General features: G+C 45.3%; 2 long non-coding RNA genes across 4 annotated transcripts in view; one reads left to right on the top strand and one right to left on the bottom strand.

Moving 5' to 3' along the window:
- Nucleotides 1-17757, top strand: part of LOC125754785 (uncharacterized) — a 54433-nt gene that overhangs the window by 10337 nt on the left and 26339 nt on the right. For all 3 annotated transcript variants that reach the window (XR_007409601.1, XR_007409600.1, XR_007409602.1), the window contains exon 2: nt 661-749. This is a non-coding gene — a long non-coding RNA (uncharacterized LOC125754785). The remainder of the gene's footprint in view (nt 1-660; nt 750-17757) is intronic.
- On the bottom strand, nt 497-7400 carry LOC118350894 (uncharacterized). Its single transcript, XR_007409607.1, has 2 exons — nt 6329-7400; nt 497-803 (listed from the first exon to the last, which is right to left on the bottom strand). It is a non-coding gene; the product is annotated as an uncharacterized LOC118350894 (long non-coding RNA).

The raw sequence follows: 17757 nt of genomic DNA, 5'->3' as shown, positions 1-17757 counted from the left end.
GAATAAATAAATAAAATCTTTTAAAAAAGAAAAAAAAGAAAAAAACATATTTGGTTAACTTAAGCAAAGTTTACAACTTTTGCTCTTTAAGAAAGGTTTAAAAATAAAAGTCACAGACTGTAAGAAAAATACCTGTAAAGGAGATATTTGTTAACAGACTTGTGTCCAGAATATGTATATATTCTTACAGTTCATTATTAAAAAGATACACAATCCAATTAAAAGCAGGCAAATATTTAATCAGATACTTTATCAGGAATTAAAATAAATGTTGTATAGTGACAGATGGTGACTGTGTATCATGGTGTGTATCCAGTAATGGACAGAATCATTGAATCAATATGTTGTGTGCCTAAAACTAATACAACACGCTTCTCTGATTGTGTTTTGATAAAAAATCTCAAAAAGACCAATAGCACATGAGAAGGTGCTCAGCATCATTAGCCTATCAGAAAAATACCAAATCAAGACACACCAAATAACTACAAGAAACAGGTACATTCATACATACATTTATGGAAATTCATACATTTATGGAAATTCGGGGTATGACCCAAGTGACATGTTATATCGGTGTAACAAAATACAGATTGTTCAGCATTGCATAAAGTAATAATTTGTTGGATAAATTTTTATGCCCTATCCTGTCCTCTGCCCCAGGTGAGGAGTACAGAAGAGGAAACCATCATCTTGTCCTGAGTGGTTCTCAACAGAGGTGAGAACGCACATTCTACTGGAAACCATTCCAGGTCAGTGGGTTCAGTGTCTTCAACACCCGTCATTCCCCTCAGCAACCGTGAGACCTGTAGGTGGAGACGGATAGAGAAAGGTCAGAGGAGGGAGGAAGAAAAGGTTATTTCTCCTGGTCTCCAAACATAGGTTCTTCATCAGGGGAAGTCTACCCGCTTCTCCTTCTCCATATCTAGGAGTGTTTGAGAGAGTGTGGAAGTGTTAGTTTGTTTACATGATGATTGGGGCTTCAGCTGACTTAGTGAGAGATGAAGGAGATGCTGAATGTTCTTGCAATGAACCAGACAGTCCTACATGATAAAGAAATATCCCACTGGAAATTCCAGTCAAGCCACTGTTGAGAAACATAGGAGGTGGGGCACTTGGTGCCTCAGTGGTTGTGTGTCTGCCTTTGGCTCAGGTCGTGACCTCAGGGTCCTGGGATGAGTCCCACCTCAGGCTCTCTGCAGGGAGCTTGCTTCTCCCTCTGCCTGTGTCTCTGCCTCTTTCTCTGTGTCTCTCATGAATAAATAAATGAATCTTAAAAATAAAAAAAGTTTGCGGAGTTTCCCCGGAGTAGAAACCCGCAAGAAAAGAAACACTGGAGGTCCCCAGAAAGAAAGTTTGGTATTTACAGTGCCCCCATACTAGGACAGCCCATGAAAAAGAGATGTGTTTGGTTGTTTTACTTGGTTCCACTTAGAGACTCGTTGTGGCTTGCCAGGTTTTAGGCAGGACACCCACCATAATAACCAGAAACGGGGCTGCCAGACCCAGTCAGATGAGGTTAACATTGGTGTGATTTCCTGGTGCCATATCTGAGGAACCTGCAAGAGACAAGTGCTCAGCGCTGGCCACAGAGCACCCTCACTCCTCCTAGTCTGACTGTCAGGAAGTCGAGGCCTGCTTGTGTCTCCCAGTCAGTGGATAGCCGAAACTCCCAAGCTCAGTAATCAGAAAACAGACACAGAAGCACCTGGACGCAGATTACACTGTGTCCCATTGTCTCTGGGGCGACGGTTTCTTAAAATTCCTAATCAGGGCAGCCCTGGTGGCGCAGCAGTTTAGCGCCGCCTGCAGCCCAGGGTGTGATCCTAGAGACCCCAGATCGAGTCCCATGTCGGGCTCCCTGCAGGGAGCCTGCTTCTCTCTCTGCCTGTGTCTTTGCCTCTCTCTCTCTCTGTCGCTCATGAATAAATAAATAAAATTTAAAAAAAATTCCTAATCAGTTGACAAAATATAAACGCACATTAGTGAGGGCCGGGGAGAAACCTACACGTGTGATGCGTCAGGACAAAGAAGAAATAATGCGAAGAGGAGAATGGATGGGGAGGGAGGGGAAATCTTAAAACCCCCAAAGACAGAGATCGCTGCTAGTCACAGGTTAGGTCACGTGGGGGAGAAAGCCACTGTTCTGCTTCCCAGTTTGTGCACAAGCGTTCCTTCTGATGTGATTCTCTGCTCTTGCCAGCTCCCAGGGCCTTAGTTCTGTCACTGTGACATCGAGAACGGCAACTCTGTAGAGAGAGAGTTGCACACATCAGCGAGCACTCTGATGCTGGAGTCCCTGGTCCCTGTGTAAGGCCAGGTCCCTGCTACAAAGATTTCCCCAGATCAAAATGACAAAGTTCTTGGCTTCTGGTTTCCGATGGGGTGTGTGAGAAGATCGGGAAGTCCCCGATCTACAATAACAGTGAGTAAAAGTCCTGTAATTCTTGTTAGATTTGAGATGGAAATGAGGTCACAGAGCAGCCCTCTATCCCCCGAACTGGAGAGGCCAACCCATGAATACAGAGAATCACAGCTCCCCGGAGTAGAAACCCGCAAGCCAAAACCTCCATGGGAATTGGTGCTGGGTGGGCATGTGGGGTTTGGACAAGTCTGAGAGCTAGAAACTCTGGGGAGCTGATAATGGGTGCCTGGTCATGGGGTCTGAGAGTTTCACCTCCAGGATCTCCTTGTGAATAGCCAAGAAAAATCCCCTCCTGCTTCTGGCAGGGGAAGAGGAAAGGAAATATACCAGAGCGCTGTGTTCTTCTTAACAAGGCCAGAGGAAACTAGTTAACTGAGCCTGACCTGCTGGGGTTTTTTCAGAGCCTAACTGACCTATAGAAAGAGAAACACCCAACCCTAGCCAGCTCTGACCACCCTTCCCACCATGGCAGGGGGGCTGAGAAACCCTGTGAGGGTCACACCCTGAGGGCACAGGCTCCCCGCAAGCTGGAGCCCTAATCCTGGGACCATAGGAGACTTCCACCCCTTCACTACCAAGTCACTACAGGCCATTCCTTTGCCCAGCACATCGTGGCTGGTCATCAAGCACAAAGTACTGGGTGTGCCAAAAGCCAGAAAAACCCAAAAAGCAAAAAACAACAACAAAAACCACGAGTTTGAAGAGACAACAGCAGCAAAATCAAATGTAGAGATGGCAGAAATGTTGGAACAATCAGCTCAGGAATTTAAAACAACTGTGATTCACATGCTGAGGCTCTTGCAGCGAGCAAGAACAGATGGCAATGTAAGCAGGAAGATGGAAATCCTACAAATGACTCAAGAAGAAGCTCTAGAGACTGAAAACGCTGTGGCAGAAATGAAGAATGCCCTTCAATGGGCTTGTTGGTGGCCTGGACATGCCGAGGGGAGAGCCGCTGTGCCTGAGGATTTGTCCACGGAAGCCTCCAAAACCATATAGCAAACAGAAAACAAGACTGGAAGAACACAGAACAGGGTATCCAAGGGTTGGGGACAGAGGTGTAACCTGTGCATAATGGGATTAACAGGAGAGAGAGAGAAACAAAAGAAATTTAAGAAATAACAACTGAGATTTTTCTCCAAATGAACATCAGACATAAAACCACAGATCCAGGAAACTCCGAGAAGAGCAAGCAGGATAAACATCAGAAACAAGACAAAAACTACCCCTATGCGTGTCATTTTCAAACTAAAAAGTCAAAGATTCAGAAAATCCTGAAGGAAGCCAGAGGAGAGAGCACCTCACCTGTAGAGGAGCACCAGTAGGAATCCTATCCGACTTCTTGGAAACCACGTGGGCAGGAAGAGAGTGAGCGAGATGTTAAAGCATTAAGAGAAGAAAGCCACCGACCTGACACCCCGAAAAATTATCCTTCAAAAGCTAATAAGTAAAGACTTTTTCAGACAGACAAAAGCCGAGGGAATTTGTTACCAGTGCACCTGCCTTGCAAGAAATGTGCAAGAGGGAAGGTGACACATATCAGGACCTCGGATCTGCGTGGAGAAAGGCAGAGCATCACAGAAGGAATAAATAAAGGTAAAGATAAGCGCTTCTCTTTTTCTTGCTCTTCAATGATCTAGCAAGTAACTGTTTGAAGTGACCTTAGCTACACTATCTGACTGGGTTTGCTTCTGTACAAATATGTGTGTATGTGTGTATGTGTCTATGTGTAAGTGGAATGAACTCTGGCGAGGCTGCAAGGCATGCAAGGGGGTTGGGGTTATTTTATTCTAAAATCGTCTCAGTTGTTACCTGTCACCCACAGGTCTAAGCTGTGGGTGTGAGGCCCAGAAAGGAGCATTGATTTGGTAGTATACACATCTGTAACTGCCATTGTCCCTGACTTTCACAGTCCAGAAGGTGAAGTGAATCACATCCCCTAATGATCTCTGGACATCTACAGGTTCAGGAATTCCCTGCTTCAATAGAGCAAACACGATAAATGCAACCATGAGGTCTGTCTTCTGGTACTGCAGAGTCACATTGTCTCCTGGTCTCACCGTAAGCCTCATCTGAGCCAGGAAGGAAGGTTTAGGTAAGCTTCCTGGAAGAGAAAGAGGGTCAGACATCATGGGGAAAAGCTCAGGGTGCCCTTCATCCCTGGTGTCTTCGAAAGTCTTTTCTCGGGGCGCGTGAACCCAGGGGGTACCAGGCCCACCTTTGCCCAACTTTGTGAGCAAAGTCTTGTCGAGGGACCAGGATTTCCCTTTCATTCATTCCTGATAAGACTAGTGCCCTCAGACTGCTCCTGCCATTGTTGAGCCCCTATGTGGGAGAGGAGACAACCTAATGTCCTCCCTTCTGAGTCCCTCTTGAGCCTCTTATGCAGGAGGGGCAGATAGATCAAGCCAGACTCTTTCTGGGACACTTCCTTCTCACCTGTAAACACAAAGGATGTCACTGGCTGGGGAACACTGGTGGGGGGGCCTCTGTCTGGCAGTATTTGCAGCTGTATTTCCCAGAGTCTTGCTGACTCAGGTTGACCAGGCGGACTTCAGCCATTCTACTCAAATGATCCATGGACATCCAGGGTAGTTGGATTCACCCCTTGCTGAGAGTAAACTCTATGTTCCTGACAGGAGTCCAGTATCTCAGGGTCACATTAATCTTGGCAAGTGCCAAAAAGCTGGATGAGGCGCTGAGGAAGGGTTTGCGAAGCATCCCTGGAAAGAAGAAGAGCCCAGGGCTGGATTTGATGAGCTTGTCAGTTCTCGGAGAGCCCTTGGAGAAGAGCTCATGTTGTAATTGTCAGGACGGCGCTTGGCCAGAAAACAAGAGACAGACAGCAGGTGTTGATGAGGATGGGAAGAACAGAGATCCCTGTGGGCTATTGGTGGGAATGCAAGTAGGTACAGACACCGTGGAGAACAGTATTGTGGTTCCTCCAAAAGCAAAAAATAGAACTGCCTTGTGATCCAGTGATCCCACTTCTGGGAATATACCTGAATGAAGTAAAAACACTATCTCATAAAGTTATATGTGCCCCCATGTTCTCTGCAGCATTATTTACAACAGCCAAGACTCAAGCAATCTATGTGTCCACTGATGAGTGAATGTATAAAGAAAATTTGGTGTGTGCGTCTATATAATGGAATATTATTCACCCACAGAAAAGAAGGAAATATTGCCACTTGTGTCAACATGGATGGATCTGGAGATATTATGCTAAGTGAGATGAGTCAAACAGGGGAAGACAAATACTGTGAGATGTCATTTATATGTGGAATCTAAAAAAGGGAGGGGAAAGAAATCGTAGATACAGAAAATGGATGGTTGCCAGAATAAAATGGGTGAAGGGGTCAAAAAGTACAAAAAGTACAAATCTCCAGTTATAAAGTTAGTCCTGTGCAGCAGGGGGACTGTACTTAATACTGTGGTGCTTATTTGGAAGTTGCTAATAGATCTTAAAAGTTCTTGTAACAAGAAAAAAAATGACCAAAAAATTGTCAGCTGTGTGGTAATGGGTGTTAAGTACATTTATTGTGGTGATCATTTCCCAATATCTACAAATCTTGAATCATGTTGTGCACCTGAAACTAATATGATGTTATATGACAATTATATCTTTAAAAAAAATGGGGCACCTGGGTGGCTCAGTGAAGCATCTGCTTTTGTCTCAGGTCATGATCTCAGGGTGCTGGGATCGAGCCCTTCATCGGGCCTCCTGCTCAGTGAGGAGTCTGCTTCTCCCTCTGTCCCTACCCCCTCGCTTGTGCTCTCTCTCAAATAACTAAATTAAAAAAAAAAAAAAAAGAGGACAAAGCCTCTGCCCCTTGATGAGACCTGGAGAAGCAGCATCGATGCTGCAGAATGAGGGCAAAGAGGATATCACCAAGCAACACTTACCATCGGTCATCTTGCTTCCTCGGCCAGCACACAGCCCCGTGAGAGAACCGTCCATGAGACACGAGCACCCACCTGGAGCCCCGTCCTGAGGGGCCTCCCCAGGGCTGCTGCTGAGAAAGGACCCTGGAGGTCATGCACCTGGGTTCTCATTTCCTCACACTGGCCTGTGGCTGCAGCTGTGCTCTCAGCGACTGCGACGTTTCTTCCAGAAGGTCTCTTGCTCGGCTCACTCGTCACACGGCCCCAAGATCTGCCCTGGTTCCATAGAAACCCTTCTGTTTTCATCTTCTATCCAAACCACCCTTATTCTTGGCATTTGCTACTTGAGTCCGTGTTCTATTTCCTTGATTCCCCATCCCCCAGGGAAGAAGGCAGGACCACGCAGGAGATTGGTGAGCCTGCACTGGGCAGTGCTGCCGGCTTAACTCCTGATGATGTCTAGACCCTGAGCGGATTTGGGAGCCCCCAGACGTCTCTCCTCTGCGATAAGAGTAACCCCCATAATGAAGGTTTTTTGATGCCCTGGGTGGCATGAATTAAGACAGAAATGATTTGGTCATAAAAGCTGAGAGTTTGTAAAAGTCTGCATCTCATGGCACTGGAGACACAGGATGTCAGCTCTAAGCAGGTGGAAGCCAGGGACTCTGTGTCCTTCACCTCAGCATCCCCAGCGTCCACACAGGTCCTGAAGGTACTGGGACCTCAACGAATGCACACTGACTGGCTGACGAGATGCCCAGTGTAAGCACAGCTCAGCGTTTATCAGGACAGTAAAAAATGCAGACTCTTAGGGCTGTTTAAGTCATATCTTAAACCTCAAGGACCAGACAATGACAGGGCGTTCCAGATAGACACTGACTCCATTTATGAATCTTACTGATGCTGGGTCCTCTACTAAATCGTAATCTTTTTTTGGAACGCTATGTTTGTAGGATACTCCAACACTGGCTACACGTTGGGCTCCCCGGGGGGACTGTGGGAACTCCCAGAGCTGATGGTGACATCAGCAAGAGGGCCCCCACGAAACCCAGTACAATAAAAAGACAGCTACAGATTGATGGAAATAGCTCTGTGAAGTCTCTGGACTGCAGCGAAGAAGCGGCAGAAATGCTAAGAGCTCAAAAACCAGGCAGAAGTAGAGAAGCAAGGGCAGCCTTTGACCTGCCTGCACTGCATCCCTGAGTCCAAAGCAGCTTGGGACCAGGGGGGATCCCCTCAGAGGGGTTGCACCCCACGGGTAAGGAAAAGCAGGAGAACCCCAGCAAGCCTCACCCTGGGAGCCTGTACAGGCTTTGCTTCCAAGAACCCCATAGTATTCACCCGACACTGCTCCTAGCTGACAGTGGCCCACAGTCCTGGCCACTGGGGCTCCCTGGGGCTGGAGCTGTCACTGCAGTGGGACCTGCTCCCAGGAGCCCCGGTTGCTGCTGTGCCCAGTCTCTGTGACTGGGACACCACGGTGCCTGACCAGGGACACCGCTGCTCTGCGCCCGGCCCTTCAGTACAAAGTTGAGGTTTGCTCACTCATCCTGTCCTCTGGGTCCTGAATTGCTCACACTGTTACCAGGTGATGCCTGCAGCTCTGGGTGCTCCTCCCCGTGGGTCTGGAGTTGGGAATCAAGCCGGCCATCCCCAGAGTGTGCCACTGCTGCTGCATCCTGTCATCCTTGTGCCACTGCTGTGTCTCCTCCCCAGCTGGAGCTACTGAGGCTGGTCTGCAAGACCCAGACCCCACTCCCATGGGAGACCCATACATGTCCACTCCTCAGTCACTACTGCAGCTGCCTGAGGGGGAAAGCCTCCCCACCAAAGCCAGACCAGAAGGGCTGGAAGAGGTGACCATTCTGCCAAACGTGCAGATATCGATGCAGCGCCACTGGAAGCATGAAAAAGCAAGCAAATGACCTCACCAGGGAACACAGTAATTTTCTAGGAGTGGACTCCAAACAGAGAATGGTAAGCTATCTGAGAAAGACTTTAAAGTAATTATTTTAAGGAAGCTCCTCAGGATTCAAGAGAACATGTGTTGGTAACTCCGTGAACTCAGGAAAGCAATGCATGGACAAAACAGATGTTCAACAAGAAGAAAGACCCCCGATTGGACAGACCTTGTCTCTGTGCATCAAAGCCCTGAGGCCTAGACCCTTGTATCTCCTGTCCAGTCCCTGCAGAGAGGTGGAGCCCCCAGGACAGACCATTCCCTGCTGTAATGACCACACTGGATGGGCAGGATATACTGCCGCTTCAGCTGTTGCTGTAACTCTGCATAAAGGTGGAGGACCCACAGCACACAGGGAGCAAAGTGAGCAGTTAGGGTGGTGAGAACAGGCTGCTCTTTGCCCAGAGCTGGTGGAGGATCAGGGAAGAGAAGGGATGGGGGAGTAAGAGTCCAGTTCATCTCAGTTAAGAAAAGTTTGTCAGCATCATGAAGCAGATCCTACGGGATTCCCACTGGAACTCAGGGCCCTTGACCTGCCATCTCTCGACCGAGGACCATGCGGCGTTCTGAAACGTTATATCTCTTTGGTTCCTACCTCCTCAACACCCACCCTCACTCAACCCCGCAGACACTGCTGGTGGGACTCTCTGCCTGCCTCCCGCGTGGGGTATCCCTCTGAGGCTTGAGGGCTTCACTCTACCTGTTGGAAGAATATGTTGGTTGGATACAGACATGCCCACATGGCTTCTTATCACACTGGCATCTCATGGCCACCCTGCACATCACCCACACAGTGATAAGAGGAAATGTTCTCAGAAGTCTTATCTCAGAGTGGGTGCCTCACAGCCTGATAACAGCAGCTCATGCTCTGCCAAGAGCAGAAGCGAGCAGGGACCTGCTTTCTTCACTGACAGATGATGGAGAGTTCTCTCTGAGGGATTTCCAGCAGAGAGAGCACCTGCGCCAGGGAGAGGACAAGGGATGATAGAAGGATTCATTCCCCCACGGAAGTAACAGCAATCTTCCTATGCATACACAGTCTGTAATCAGTGTGAGGGCCCTGCAGATGGTCATAATCTTATTGTACAGATAAGGGAATCCAGCCCCAGCACCATGTGATGTATTTCAAATGTAATCAACCAGCATGTGCAGGAGTGGAAGCTCCAAGCATGTACTGAATTCACTCCTTTCCTGGAAACACAGTTGGGTGACTTACAGTGTGGACCCCTTTTACCTTCCCAGGATCAGGCTCTTTAGGGAATAGTCTAGGGTATTGGAATCAGAAGAATGTGGTGAAGACAGAGGTAAGCCATGGTGACCACCACAAGGCAGGGCTTACGCCCACCCTCCTTGTGGACACCAAGGGTGTCATGGCACCTGCAAAAGGACATCCTGTGATGCACTTCCTCCCCACACTTGTTTGAACCACTCCTCTTTCACCTCCTTAGATTCCCCAACCTATGTTTGTATACTACCTCTGAGGACATTTATACTCTGAAGACCCTGTGCACACATTCCTCTTCATATCCCTTTATAACTGGGCAAAAACAGCAGTGCATTTGGAGCCAGACAGGTCTCGGTTTGAATGTTGACTTTTATGCTGCTTCTCTGTGTGGTCCCAAGCAGGAACCCTCAGCTTTTGGTCTCAGGGCCCTCTTGTATTCCTGTGGGCCTAATTCCTATCACAAATGATGCTTTGCATCGCCCAGAGTAGTATTTCCCATGGCATGAAATAGTTCTGCGGGATGATTTAAAAAAAATTTTTTTATTGGAGTTCAATTTGCCAACATATAGCCTAACACCCAGTACTCATCCCGCCAAGTGCCCCCCTCAGTGCCCATCACCCAGTCACCCCAACCCCCTGCCCACTTCCCCTTCCACTACCCCTTGTTCATTTTCTGCGGGATGATTTGAGGATGCAGTGACCTAGCATCTTGTGCTTTACTTCAGTGACTTTCAATCACATTAAGCCCTTTTGATCATATCAAGGATAAAGGCTCAATGTGGGATGGGCACTTCTATGTCTTGCTAATCATCCTTCTAACAAGAAGTGAACCATCCTGAGCTCAGAAACCTAAACAGCAACCACACATGGCTAGAAATCCCCACTTTTTCCTTCTGCATACACTTACAGGAACCTTCTGTTTTTAGTAAGTGAATCTGGATTGTTGTTGAAAGTATTGCTTGAAAATTTCCATCCTCTGATAAATACAGTTAAATAAGAAATATTGAGTTACTAAAAATAAAATGTTAAGTAGATGTAGGCACAGAGCATAGTCATGGGTATGGGATGTGAATTTTTAAATATTGACATCATTTGTTGGAGGAAGCCCGTCTAAAGTCGCTAACATGGCCTGATACGTGTGAGTGAATACAAATTGAGTATTCCCTTCCAACTTCATTACCTCCCCTACATCTCTTACTCAGTCCACCCCCATCTCGAGTCCCAATATAAGCAGTCCAAGAAACTTACCCAAGCAGATGAGGCAAGGAATCCAGGGATCATACTGGCCCTGAAGCCTTTGCTATAAATGCCCTGCTTTGGTGTTGCAACCACGAGAGAGAGGGAAGCCCCTATGGTGGCACCTTTGGCCATCCCTCCCCTTCTTTCTTCTCTTGGGACCCGTGGGTTTTGTGACTCACCCACATTCTTGTGGTGAGAATCAGGTGGTGTGCATGAACAGCCCCACAAGCAACTGCTGCTTTTGTCAAAATCCTCCTCTGAACACGCCTAAGTGCAGGTTCCAGTTCTAAGTTAGAAAAGCCTGAGGCCTGGGACCAGAGGATTCTCTTTGAGGAGATGGAAACAGGTTGATACCGAGAAGATTGCTCATTCCTTGGTTCGTGGGAAAGATGCTGGACACTGGGATGAGGTGAGGTCATCGGCGCTGCTGAATACACTTTTCGAATGGCTATAGCGAAACACTTCATTGATGTCCTTACAAATGGTGAAACAGTGCCACTCATCCACCCAAACCCACGCACGAGGGTTTTCCTTCCTTCCATCATGGAAGGTTTATATCTGCATAGTTATTGATGAAACAAACCAAAATATCAGTTGGGCCAAAGAAGTTGGAACACTGTGATTGACCAATTTGACCCAATTAATATTTTTAGAATACTGCTACACCCAGCGATTGCAGAGTGTACATTTCTGTCAAATACATATGGAACATTTACCGAAATAGATCATATGCACTGTTGGAGCAAGAAGAAAGGAAAGCAGAAGGAAGGGAAGGTTTGTATCTCTCCAAGTGGGAGCTCTAGATCCTATTTAATATAAATGGAGGTGATTTCAGCCTGTGTTGATTACCTTGGACTTAGAGTGGTTTAAACATGCCCGTATATTCTTTTCTATTCATCACATCAAAAATCAGAGTCAGGGCAGCCCCAGTGGCCCAGCGGTTCACTTCAGCCCAGGGTGTGATCCTGGAGACCTGGGATCGAGTCCCATGTCGGGCTCCATGCACGGAGCCTGCTTCTCCCTTTGCCTGTGTGTGTCTCTCTCTCTGTGCCTCTCATGAATAAATAAATAAAATCTTAAAAAAAAAATCAGAGTCAAGTTCTCCTCTCCTTGAACATGGGCCATTTTTAGCAGCTTCTTTCTGACAACTGGAATGCAGGGAAGTGTGCAGAGAAGGGTGAACTCAGCTGGCCTGTTTTGCTCAGACACCGCGTGTCACTAAGAAAAGCCTGTCTTCCCATCAGGGCTTACCTTCGGCAGCTCCTGGAGGAGGGGCTCTAAGCCCTTGGAGTATGCTGTCTGGTCACCACAGCAGAGAGGGTGGTGTCCCTTTGCAGTCTTGGGCAAAATCTCTGTAGATAATTACATGCTCTGGGAGAAGTGCATTTTTAAGGCAATCTTTAGGGAAAGTGAAGAGGTGTTAAACATCCATCTAACCAGACAAGTCGAGATGGTGTGCCACTTGCTTGGAGGTAGTGAGAATCCAAGATCATGTTGTGAAGGTCCTGTTGAAGATGCACAGATAATCCGAACCCAAATGTGAGGAGAAAGAAGACGAAGCCCACTGAGACCTGTTCAGAAAAGTCACCGGCCTATAATCTCAGGCCATAAAAATCAAGGGAAAACCATTCAAAAGTGAAGAAGATGAAACGTGACCGTTAAGTGCAAAACGTGATCCTGTCCTGGAACATCTCACTGCAAAAGGAGGTCCTGGGACAATTGGCAGAATTTGGAGGAGCTCTGAGTACTAGAAGGCAGTCGTGTGTTGGTATGGAGTCCTTACTCAGAGGTGTCCTGTGGTTGTAGAAGAGCACACCAGTATTCATAAGGATCACACACCGGATTGTGGGAGTGGATGTTGGAGCAACACTGTAATCCACTCTTGATTGGTTTGAAAATCAGAAGGCTTTCATGCTGTACTTGGAAACTATGTGTAGGTCTGAAGTTGAAAATGAATTATCTACAAAGTGTATTTTTCTTTAAAAAGATGTTATTTGTATGTTGTAAGAGTATTATTATTATTATTAAAAGATTTATTTATTTAATTTATTTATTTATGATAGAGAAGAGAGGCAGAGATACAGGCAGAGGGATAAGCAGGCTCCATGCCGGGAGCCCGACGCAGGACTTGATCCCGGGACTCCAGGATCACGCCCTGGGCCAAAGGCAGGCACCAAACCGCTGAGCCACCCAGGGATCCCCCTATTGTTATTTTTAAGGAGGCCCCTTGCCCAACGTGAGGCTCGAACTCACACCTCTGAGATCAAGAGTTCCATATTCTGCTGACACTCAATGAGATTTTTAAAATAGATTATTAAATTATTAAAGATTGTTTTTTAATATTTTTAAATATTATTATTAAAGATTATTTTAATCTTTTTTTCTTTGAGATTTTATTTATTTGAGATAGAGGGAGAGAGCACAAGCAGGGGGGAGAGGGAGAAGCAGACTCTCCACTGAGCATGGAGTCTGGCACAAGGCTCAATCCCAAAATCCCAAGATCATAATTTGAGCCAAAGACAGGCACTTAACCAACTGAGCCACCCAGGTTCCCCAAGATTATTTTAATCTTAATTTTCTGCATTTTCTAATTTAATATACACTCATTTTAGTTCCATTATATGGGTAGGAAATATCAGAAAGGGAGACAGAACATAAAGACTCCTAACTCTGGGAAATGAACTAGGGGTGGTGGAAGGGGAGGAGGGCGGGGGTGGCGGTGAATGGGTGATGGGCACTGAGGGGGGCACTTGACGGGATGAGCACTGGGTGTTATTCTGTATGTTGGCAAATTGAACACCAATAAAAAATAAATTTATTATTTAAAAAATTCCATTATATAGATGTCATTTAGGTTTTCCTTAAGAATCAATAGAGGAATGACCCAGCAATTGCACTGCTGGGGATTTACCCCAAAGATACAGATGCAGTGAAACGCTGGAAACACCTGCACCCCGATGTGTATAGCAGCAATGTCCACAATAGCCAAACTGTGGATGGAGCCTCGGTGTCCATCGAAAGATGAATGGATAAAGATGTGGTTTATGTATACAATGGAATATTACTCAGCCATTAGAAATGACAAATACCCACCATTTGCTTCAATGTGGATGGAACTGGAGGGTATTGTGCTGAGTGAAGTAAGTCAATCGGAGAAGTACAAACATTATAAATGGTCTCATCCATTTGGGGAATATAAAAAATAGTGAAAGGGAATAAAGGGGAAAGGAGAGAGTGGGAAATATCAGTGAGGGTGACAGAGCATGAGAGACTCCTAACTCTGGGAAACGAACAAGGGGTGGTAGAAAGGGATGTGGGCAAGGGAATGGGATGACTGGGTGACAGGCACTTGACGGGATGAGCACTGGGTGTTATGCTATATGTTGGCAAATTGAACTCCAATAAAAAAATATACAAAAAAAAGAATCAGTAGAGGAAACATTCCCATTATTAATAGATTTCATGAACTACTATAAGCTAAATAAATACAAAGAAAGTTCAGTGCATTTTTCATCTTTTGTAATGCTCAGTAGCTGAAAATTGTGGCTTCATAATAATTCTTAGTTCAAAAATTCAGTAGTAAAGACTAGGTAAAAATTCATGTCCTAATGTTTGGTCCTCTGATTACCCGAAAGAATAAGAACTTTATTTCATGAATGGAAATATCTCCATTCTGCAATATACTTTCTTTTTCTTTTAAGAGAGAGAGTGGGGTGGGGACAGGGGCGAGAGGCAGAAGGAGAGGGAAAAAATCTTAAACTGAGTGCAGAGCCCGACAAGGGGGGGGGGGGGGGCTCAATCTCACAACCCTGAGACTATGACCTGAGCTAAAATCAAGAGTCAGATGCTTAACTGACTGAGCCACCCAGGTGCCCCCTGCAATTTACTTTTCACACACTTTGTCTTTAAGCATTGTTTTCCATAATCTGATAAATAGGGTCAAGTAGAGAAGTAGTTTTAACAATTCCAATCAAGGATATACAAGCACTTACTTAAATAATGGGGGTAGACAGGCAAGTCAACCATCTCCTATATGGGTTAGTTTGTGGCCTCCCAAAAGATGTGGAACTCCAAACCACTAGTACCTATGCATGTGGCTTTTTTTTTTTTTGAAATAGTCTTTGCAAATGTACACCTGTTCAGATGAGGTCATTAGGGTGCGTCCTGATTCCATATCACTTGTGTCCTTATAAAAAGAGACACAGGGGATCCCTGGATGGCTCAGTGGTTTAGCATCTGCCTTTGGCCCAGGGTGTGATTCTGGAGACCTGAGATTGAGTCCTGCATCAGGCTCCCTGCATGGAGCCTGCTTCTCCCTCTGCCTGTGTCTCTGCCTCTCTCTCTCTGTCTCTCATGAATAAATAAATAAAATCTTTATATATATAAAAAAAGAGAGACACAGAAGGAGTAGACCAGTGACAAGAGAGGCAGAAAGGGGAGTGATCTGTTTACAAAGATGTGGCAAGGCCAGAAGCTAAGAAAAAGGTAAGGAGCAGATCTCCCCACGAGCCCTCAGAGCATGGCTTTTCCAGACTTCTACTCTCCATACTGCAAGAGAATAAATGTTTATTGTTTAGAGCCACCAAGTTTGTGGTACTTTGTTACAGCAGCATCAGGAAATGAATACAGCCATTTCTGCTGATTACATCATTCCATACCAATATCTAGCAAATTTTTGATTAACCAAAGAATTCCCATTCGTCTCAGTACCAGCCTCAGTCAGATCTTTTGGCTCGTAGGGATTTGGGGTCTGTATGTTTGTGCTGGAGGCTGGAATCCATGAATCTGACCATGCTTGGCCACTGATTTCACATGAATGAAAATCTTGTGCGTTGGAGAGGGGTGGTCTACATTAATGGGATAAGACAACTTGTGAGTTTTTGAGATTGGGTTTTTTTCATTAAGAAAATGCCCTTGATGGGATCCCTGGGTGGCACAGCGGTTTGGCGCCTGCCTTTGACCCAGGGTGCGATCCTGGAGACCCGGGATCGAATCCCACATCGGGCTCCCGGTGCATGGAGCCTGCTTCTCCCTCTGCCTATGTCTCTGCCTCTCTATCTTTCTCTCTGTGACTATCATAAATAAATAAAAATAAAAAATAAAAAAAAAGAAAATGCCCTTGATATCTGTTCAAATTGTTGTATGTCTCAGTCTCAATAATTTGTTAATTTTTATTCCTGAGCGGTAGCCCACATGGGTGTGTAACTCTCCGCCTGCAAAAAGACATTGTGGATGTTCCCTGGCTTTGGCTATTGCCAGTAAAGCTCATACAAACACTTATGTACAAGTTTTTGTGTGGATGTAAAATTCCATTTCTCTTTTTATTTTTAAGATTTTATTTATTTTTTCATGAGAGACACAGAGGCAGAGACATAGGCAGAGGGAGAAGCAGACTCCCTATGGGGAGCCCAATGCGGGATTCGATCACAGGACCTCAGGATCACAACCTGAGCCAAAGGCAGATGCTCAACCACTGAGCTACCCAGGTGCCCCACGATAAGAGACTCTTAACAATAGAGAACAAACTCAGGGTTGATGGAGGGATGTGGGTGGGGATGGGCTAGATGGGTGATAAATCACTGAATTCTACTCCTGAAACTAATATTACACTGTATGATAACTAAAATTTAAATAGAAATTTAGAGGAAAAAAAAAGAATCATGTACCCTACCAACTGAGCCAGCCAGATGCCTTGCCATTCTCTAATTTTTTCCCAGGACTTTTATCATGGTAAAGTACATAAAATGCAAAATTTAGTACCTGGACCATTTTGAAATGTACAATTCAGTGGTATTAAGTACGTTCACACTGTTGTGAACCACCACCACCATCCACTTCCAAAGCTCACTTTTTTCAGAACTGAAACTCTCCATTAAACCACTCCCCAATTAAAAAAAAATATTCCTTACTGTTGGTATTTGAGAGTTCTTGATTTATTCTAAATATAAGGCCTTTGTCAAATGATGCGAGCCAAGCTACTCATGCTGTTTGACAAAGTCCAGGCATGAGGGTTAATACTGAAAAATTGGGAAAAGCCACAGCCGGCTCCCACTGATTCCTCTCACTTTGTTTTTGGCCGTCTTCAGCATCATTATAATATTATTGGGGAATTTTTTTAAGATTTATTTATTTATTTATTCATGATAGACACACACACACACACAGAGAGGCAGAGACACAGACAGAGGGAGAAGCAGGCTCCATGCTGGGAGCCCGACACAGGACTCGATCCTGGGACTCCAGGATTGCGCCCTGGGTCAAAGGCAGGCGCCAAACCGCTGAGCCACCCAGGGATCCCCCCTATTGGGGAATTTTCACAAAATAAATATGGAAGTCTAAAAATAATAAAAATCTCTAACATGCTTCTTAGAATAAAACCCAATGCCCTACTCCCCCCACCCTCGCTCTATAATTCCCCTAATATGAGTAATGCTGAGTTTTTGATCAGTTAAAGGTAAAAGAAATCCGGAAACTAGCCCAATTAAAGCTATCATTGAAGAAGATGAATATGAATAAAATGGTTTAAGATTAATGGAAAAAAGGTTTTAGCTAGTTCTGTGTCTCTGTGGGAAAGAATCAAGAGGTCTGGACCTCCATGGTGTCTTTTGAATAAGACAAAGAGATGACAATTAATTAACCAATGGAACAAATATTTTGATAAAATAGGTTGTAGGTATTGTGAACTGATGGAGGAAAGTTAAACATTTCTGCATATAACCTTTGACTATAATAACCCCTTTCATGTAACCATATTACCATAGACTTGTTTTTCCACTAGAGTAGGTCATGCTCTGTCTAGCACCTTTGTCTTTTGTGTCGCATTCACTGCTTTCTCAAGAAATCCATAAAGGTGTTAATTATAGCAGTAGAAGCTGAAAGGAAAAACATTTCGTATGAAAAAGATGTTTCTTAATCTTTAGAGTGATCTAAGATGCTTGCGATAAAATGTAATTATCTATTAAAAAATAAACTGGAAAAACAAAGAAATGTAAAAGGATATAAATAAAGCCCCTCCGAAATGATCAG

Source organism: Canis lupus, chromosome 1 (assembly GCF_003254725.2).
Source record: "Canis lupus dingo isolate Sandy chromosome 1, ASM325472v2, whole genome shotgun sequence".
In the NCBI taxonomy this organism is placed as follows: domain Eukaryota; kingdom Metazoa; phylum Chordata; class Mammalia; order Carnivora; family Canidae; genus Canis; species Canis lupus.
Note: the sequence above shows the minus strand (reverse complement) of the source record. Positions and strands in the feature narration are given on the sequence as shown.